The sequence below is a fragment of the Plodia interpunctella genome, chromosome 3, assembly GCF_027563975.2.
Source record: "Plodia interpunctella isolate USDA-ARS_2022_Savannah chromosome 3, ilPloInte3.2, whole genome shotgun sequence".
Taxonomy (NCBI): Eukaryota; Metazoa; Arthropoda; class Insecta; order Lepidoptera; family Pyralidae; genus Plodia; species Plodia interpunctella.
The window spans coordinates 5,132,849-5,140,184 of NC_071296.1; the positions used below are offsets into that span (position 1 = coordinate 5,132,849).

Consider the following 7,336-nt stretch of genomic DNA (forward strand, 5'->3'; position numbering starts at 1 on the left):
TCCAGTAAAAAAGTTATTTTATCGTGAAATTTAAATACATCGTGTAACAAAGCACATACCTAGGGGCAATAGAGTGCGATTTAATATTTGCTCGACTCATATAAATTTAAATGAATAATAAATACCATTGTCGAACAACCGAATTCAATTTTCTGCTTTTTGATTCGAACCGATTGGTGTCCTTTATTTTACGTTCAGAGTTCATTTCATGTTTTATTCAAAAATGTGTTCCAGACAGGGATTGGGATTCATGAAAACAGCCTTCATCGTACGACTACTATCTCTTGTATTGATTGTGTGAAATTGTGTATATCTTAGATAACTCTGTATAATACTAGTGGCTCCTCTGAATCACGTAGGTAATCCACGAATTAATAATGTGCTTGAAGCGTCCCGGGGCTTTGCATCCGTAGGAATATCTAATAATAAAAATAGTCTAAAAGCAGCATCTAACTTGTCCTGAAGTCTAGGAAAAATTGTAAAAGCCATCACAGTCAACAAGGCACTGTATTTACATATAGATATCAACAACTCTACTCAAGTCCTTATCCGTAAATCCTTACATATTATAAAACAAAGTCATCTGCTGAAAGCTCGACTCGGTCATGCAACATTCACTGTGACTGTACATAGTGATGCACGTGCACGCTAATGTTGCTAACCTACATCACTTACAGCCTACTCTATTAGGTCGTTACGCGGTTGGGACCGCAAGATATTCTTACTATAGTCTCAATCGCCCAAGTACTGAATTTGACATGGTTTATTGAGAACGTAGTGATGGAAGCGGACGGAACTATGTATGTTTGCTTTATTGGTGGCATGGGTCATAGCCCCTACAATATAACTATGCCCCAACCGTGGGGACGTTTGAAGGGCTGTTGTTGATGATGATGATTTATGTATTATGATTTTTTTAGGTTGGGACCATGGAAAAATTAGTGACCGCGGTTTCAGTGAACACAATCAAATCTAGTACTTGGGCAATTGCGGTACCAATTACCATATTTGATTTGCCATAGTAGATTTGATGGTGCCCAGAATCTCGCTTGGTCCCAATCGTCTAACGACCCATTCTCTTCGCATTGTACTTCGTCCCCGATTGCATACTAAACGTGCACTGATTTAAATTTTGATGCGAGATGCATAAATATATATAAGTGGCCATTTTATATTGCGTAGTTTAACATAATATTTAATTATAATATAAAGTGAAAAATGCTAATTAATGACGCAAAAATACATACTCGTTAATAAATTACATACTCGTATGGAAGGTACAGACTTGGAATTTAAATTAAAATAAATAAATTTGTTATGTTTAGAGGGTTGAAAAATGTACAAATTGTATTCACCTTGCTTTTCATCATCTTATTTTAATTTTGATCACAGAAAACTATGCCTATTGAGAGCATCGGTAAGTTTTATCCTAATATTTTATCTCTGACAATAATATTTTTTCGTGCTATTGTCTTCAGCAAGTATTTTCTTGTCCTTTCTTTTCGTCTAAAGAATTATAATGTTCACAATAATGACGGCTAGACACATAAAAGACCATAATCTGCGGAACAATTAGAAGGCTTTTAGGAGAGCATTTCCCTAAGGTCTTTTATATTACAGCCACAGCTAAGAGCAAATTTCTATGGATAGGTCCATTAAGGTCGACCCATGGAATCAATAGGTACCTCCTCGGGTCAATCTTACTGCTAAAGTCACGAACGTAATTATTTGTGAAAAGCATTATGCATTAGGTTCAGTATTAAATATTTTAACTCTTTAAGTAAACATAGATAAGTCAAAATACCCGTTTTAAGATTGTTAATTGCGAATAGCCTTCCTCGGAATACAACCTTTAAAAATTACTACTGGAGTTTAGAAAAAGTTACTGATTTTTTCAATAGCCTTCTCAAGTACGGATTTTTCGCCGAGGTATGTACTTATTTCATATTGATTTATTTGTATTATATAAATCCAAATATCTGGGTATTTGAATTATTATTGCCATTTTTTTTGTATTTGGATTATTATGGCTTTTTATAGTATTTTAAATGTTTACAAAGGGTCAATTACTTAATTTAAAAAAAAACAATTTACTTTTGAAATATAATGAATTAAATTAGGCTATGCCCAACCACTATATCAATAACCATAAAATATGAATTTAGAAATTATGAATAGTATTCGTGATATTAAATAATACTTAGTTGACATCGATAAGTCTTTAATATTATATAGCATTTTCATTGAGTGGTAGGCGGGTGTATATTACATTTCTAGGATCGCAATATGTTCTCGGTAATCCGAAATCTCTGTGGAATATTTGCAAATTCAACCTACATTTAATTACTCATTCAATAACACATGTGCTCGGTATATATGTTACGGCCAAATCCCGAAGCGTGGCTACGCCTAGCATTAACCGGCTAGACCTATATGTGAAGCCGATGTTTATAACGCTTATGATGCACAGGCTAGATCATCGAACATCGAAGAGCGGTTGGTCTAGCCGAACATAACATAAGCAGTGTCAAATGGCTACATTGCTTATGTTATGTTAGGTGCAACCGCTCTTCGAGGTTCGATGATCTAGCCTGTGCATCATTAGCATTATAACCGCATTGCATTACATTCATGTTTTGTATTTAATTAAAACTAGGTACATACTTATCATAAAGTGGCAAAAGCAAATTGACACGTAAGTACCTAACCATTGATGTTAACTCATTCGGGTCAAAGGTGTGCGTAGGACGTCACTCGAGTTGAAAATTAACCGAATTCAAATATAATTAGGTTATTTTCTAGAGTCTTTCCAATAAAAATATGTTCGTTCTCTGTGAACGCATAAGATAGCAAATATTTAAAATCAAATGAAATTCTTGTTCCTTACCAAATCCCATTTAAAATGGAATCTGCGTATAAAATACTCTCAAATAACAAAACACATCAAAAATAAAACAATAAGTACTTATTTCCTTATTATTAGAATTTGAACATACCATCTCACGCGAGCGAAGCCACGGGCCACAGATAGTTATGAAATAAAAATATATTTCTAATTTCATTTTCAAGAGATCTTAATTAATCAATTAAAATTTCAGGAAAATTTTCTGAAGGTTTCCTTCGGTTTGTAACATTAATTAGTGAGATTTAACATAAAGAAAATATTATTAGACTTCATGTTTCATTTAAATTAACTTAAAAACTCAAACATATCTTATAGCCGTAATTAATTATTAAGCTCTTTTGGTGTGTAAGGAAGTGGTTCAGAAAGAAAATTGTGCAAATTTGAGAAAGTATAAAATAGTAATAACCGGTATGAAGTTAATTTATTTTTAATTTTTAATTCACAACTGTAAAAACACTATTTTCCCCTTCATTTTCCTCGCATTGAATGTGCCAGGAATTGAAAAAATACTTAAATGTATAAGTGATCCCCTAGCTAGGATATCAGTTTACTCGAACAGAATAGAATCTAATCTACTGCGTACTTTGAATAAGTAAATACTCGTAAGTCTATAGGTTGTATATAGTTAACTAACCTTAGTAGTATTAAACCACGCAATGAACTATAGCAAAGCTTCCAATTTAAGTACCTATAGTACAAAGTGAAGTAGTTAAAAGTATTTAGAAACAACGAGCTACGTAGCTAGATAGATAGCTGCGTAGGCAATTTAATCTGCCATGAATGTGGTCGGTCTCCAATTTGTCACGTCCAATATGTCCTTGTGGCTTAAATACATTGTATATTTCTATTCAATCTGTGGAAAATTAATTACAAAAAATTACAAAATATTTTTGAGATTAAAAGAGTTTAGTTTTTTCTATTCATTGTTAGTAATGTCGGTCGATGAAACATATTTTCTGATTCACGAATAAAATTATGATTACACTCATTGTATATTTGTTACTTTTCAAATTATTGCACATTTTTCTATATTCCAATCCACTCAATAACACTTTCAAAAACAAAGCAGTAAAAACTAGTTACATTATTATAGTTATTGTTGGAAATGCAGTCTTCAACAGTCAACTAAGTAAATTTAATTTGCCCGTGTTGTGTCATGGTACTCTGAGAGTAATGACTACCAATATATTTTACCAATCAATCTCACTTAATCTTAAAAGGAAGACTCCACGACGAGACGCAGGAGTCGCTGGACGTAATGACTTTGTAATGAAATAAGATGGACACTTCCGTTCAATATGTCTGCCAACACCCAGTTACCGATTGCATGAGCTATATTATGCTTTTAGTAGCTGCGCTCCGTGAATTTTGGGGATGAAACATATCTAATGTGATATTCCATGTTAATTTGTACTCGTGTTACACATTGAATTGAAATCGTGATATAGATTTTGCATGAACGAGTAACTAACATCCTCACTCACTCGCACGCGTCGAAACTCACATTTGTAGGATAGTTGCTATAGGTATTTATTAGGACAAAATGAATTCTACCCTTATTACCATATGAATTTTCTAAACTAAAACTTTATGTTGGTAAATTGCAGGAATATGAAAAAGTCACTGAATTCACGTGTCGCTCAGGTTAAGAAACTATCTGTTTTTTGATGTGCAACAAATTATTATAGACTCTTGACTTAAATGAGCTTAATCATGACATTTCCCATAAAATTACATATTTTTATATTAAAATATTTCGGTCTGTAATTATATTATTCTTGTAAATTGTTTTGGCATCATATTTTGAAAGTGTCAGCAGTATATTCGTAACATGATGTAAATCAAAACGTTGGATTCTTCCCAACTTTCCATCTTAATATTTGTATTCAATCACTAATCAAATTAATAAAAGTTTCAAAAATTCTATTTTCTAAATAGGGTTTTTCCTCATATTTTTTGTTTGTATTGTGAATGCTTGGGCATTCAAATAGGTATTTGTAAGAATAATAGCAAATTGCAATTTTGATGGTGTTAAGAAGGGAGTTTGAAGGGATATTTCCCTTCCCTTTCCTGCCAGCCCTTGATTTGATTATTTATGAAAATCATGTCAAATAGGAAAGGAGAGGATCCATCGTAGTCAATAAATCAAAATACACGCTATATTTTTACAAATTGTATGGGTACTTCAATTTTGTTATAAAAATACCACTACATGCAACAAATATAAAAAATTAATTTGCCTATACTGCTGGCTGATTAATCTCTCAAGTTTCATAATTAGACGTTCTTATAAATACTTTCACTGTAAAAACTTGTATTTATGAAGAGGCTTAATGATTTACGAGTGGTAAAACAATTAACTAATGGCATTCATGTAAAAATATATTCAAACACGTTCTTCGTATTGAAGAATTGAAATTAAATTACAAAAAGAAAAAATGAACGTTGTTGAAATTAAAAAAAAAAAATTATTTCAACATTCGTTGAAATAAAAAAAAATATGGGAAATTAAAAGTGCCTATTATATATTATATGTGCCAAAAACATGCAAATGTTATCAATTCCGTCAGATACAATTACAAAAGAAATATTTGGTTAATAAAATTAGATTTGGATTCAACTTACTTGCATTTAAATTGAACGTCTATCGGAAAATGTCCATTATCATGAATTTTAATGACTGTCAAAGTACTATAGTTGCGGAATAAAACAAAGCCGGTGCGGGCCGGAAAACGCACGTTTTCGGAAAATGGCGGCTGGCGCAAACGTCTCTTTCGAGAGGCGACGCCGGCCGAACTGTTTGCCCTCTCGGTTCGTAGCCGCGACGCGCTTTGTGACTGACTTTATTCACATTTACACTCGCTTTGTACGATTTTAAAAACAAAAATCACAATACAGTTTAGTTTAGTTACAACTGTTAACAATGAATTTTTGTAATCCCACTCATGAGCAATATTACTATGTTGTTATTACTATCACTACATATTATAAAACAAAGTCGCTTCCTTCTTTCTGTCCCTATGTCTGCTTTCTTTAAAACTTCGTAACGGATTTTGATGTGGTTTTTTTTAATAAATAGTGTGATTCCTAAAGAATGTATAATTTATTATGAATCACACGAGCGCAGCCGGGACGGGCCGCTAGTTACTTATGTAGGATTTTTCCTTGAACTCATAAAAGTCATCTCTGTACTAGGTGTATTATTGTAAAATCCGGAATATAAACTATATTCGTAAAAATATATTTAGATACCTATAATTAGTATTCAGCAAGGCAAGGAGACTTAGGAGAGTTATTGTGGCGTATTTTGAGTTGTTTACAATATTGAAATAATACAACTTTACAATATTATATTATATTTAACTCAAAATACATAGATAGACATTTTTCGCACTAAAAATACTGAGCTCTCTAATATCGTGCCAAGAAGCAGATTTGTGTCGCATGTATTGCTTCATTTTCCCAGGCATTACTCAACTTGTCAAGATATCGGGTAAAAATAGATGTATACGGGTGAAGTGGATATCGGAACGAGTGTTCGAAGTGAAGTGAAGGCTCTTAATGAAATTAAGGTGTTTTATCAACTTCGGTCCGTAATTAAGAGACCCAACCTAATCGATATACATAAACAAAGTATAAAATACATGTCAATACAAAATTTACGTAAACGTATCAAATGTTTTCGGTAGATAATTTAGTCGTTCCACATTGTACAAATAAGTAAAAACTGAAACAGAAATATCAACATGAAACGTGCTGAATATCTATAGGAGTTATTAAAACTAAATTTTATTATTTAAATTAATATAAATTAGATATTATAAATTAGCAATTAATATTATTATTAAGCCCTAGAAATCAAATTATAAGTTATTTAGTAAGGTAATTTAATTTATATAAATTATATTGTTAAATTGTTCACATGTTATTATAATTAATAAAATTGATATAAATTTATAGACATGGTAGCCAATGGCCTGTGAATATAGGTATGGTACATATTTCCAGAATGTATTTTCATTGAAACTTAAAAACAGAAAAGGTTTCTTTTCAAAACTCTCGACGGGTCATGAAAAAATAACAAAATTTTCTTACGAAGTACTTAATTTAAATAATTTGTTTTGTCTTGACCTAACGAGTATTCAAATTTCATTTGAAATTTTGAGCCGAAATTTATATTTCTAAATTAATTGGTGGCTTGAAAATTCGTTCCCAAATTATGTGAGAAACTCGCAAACTGAATACCTAGTTGGAAAGGATAGATAAAGAAATCAGACTTAATTGTATATCTAACTATATATTTTAATAGTTTAGTTAGTTTGATCCAACGTAAACTGATAACGTGAATCTGTTGTCCGTTTAGTGCCTATTTATTCTCTGAAATGAGTCTTTAAGCTTTACTAGCCGATGCCCGCGACTTCGTTCGCGTGG

At 31.9% G+C, this 7,336-nt stretch overlaps 1 protein-coding gene across 4 annotated transcripts in view; it reads right to left on the reverse strand.

Annotated features, from left to right (window-relative positions):
- The window catches only part of LOC128683674 (G-protein coupled receptor dmsr-1-like), a 36,484-nt gene extending 30,718 nt beyond the window's left edge, over positions 1-5,766 (reverse strand). For 2 of the 4 annotated variants that reach the window (XM_053769539.2, XM_064437072.1), the window contains exon 1: positions 5,531-5,672. The gene's annotated coding sequence lies outside the window, so the exon portion shown is untranslated. Of the gene's footprint in view, positions 1-5,530 lie in introns of all 4 variants that reach the window. The other 2 variants (XR_010370355.1, XR_010370354.1) reach the window with 2 other exon arrangements.
- Between the last annotated feature and the right edge of the window lie 1,570 nt (positions 5,767-7,336).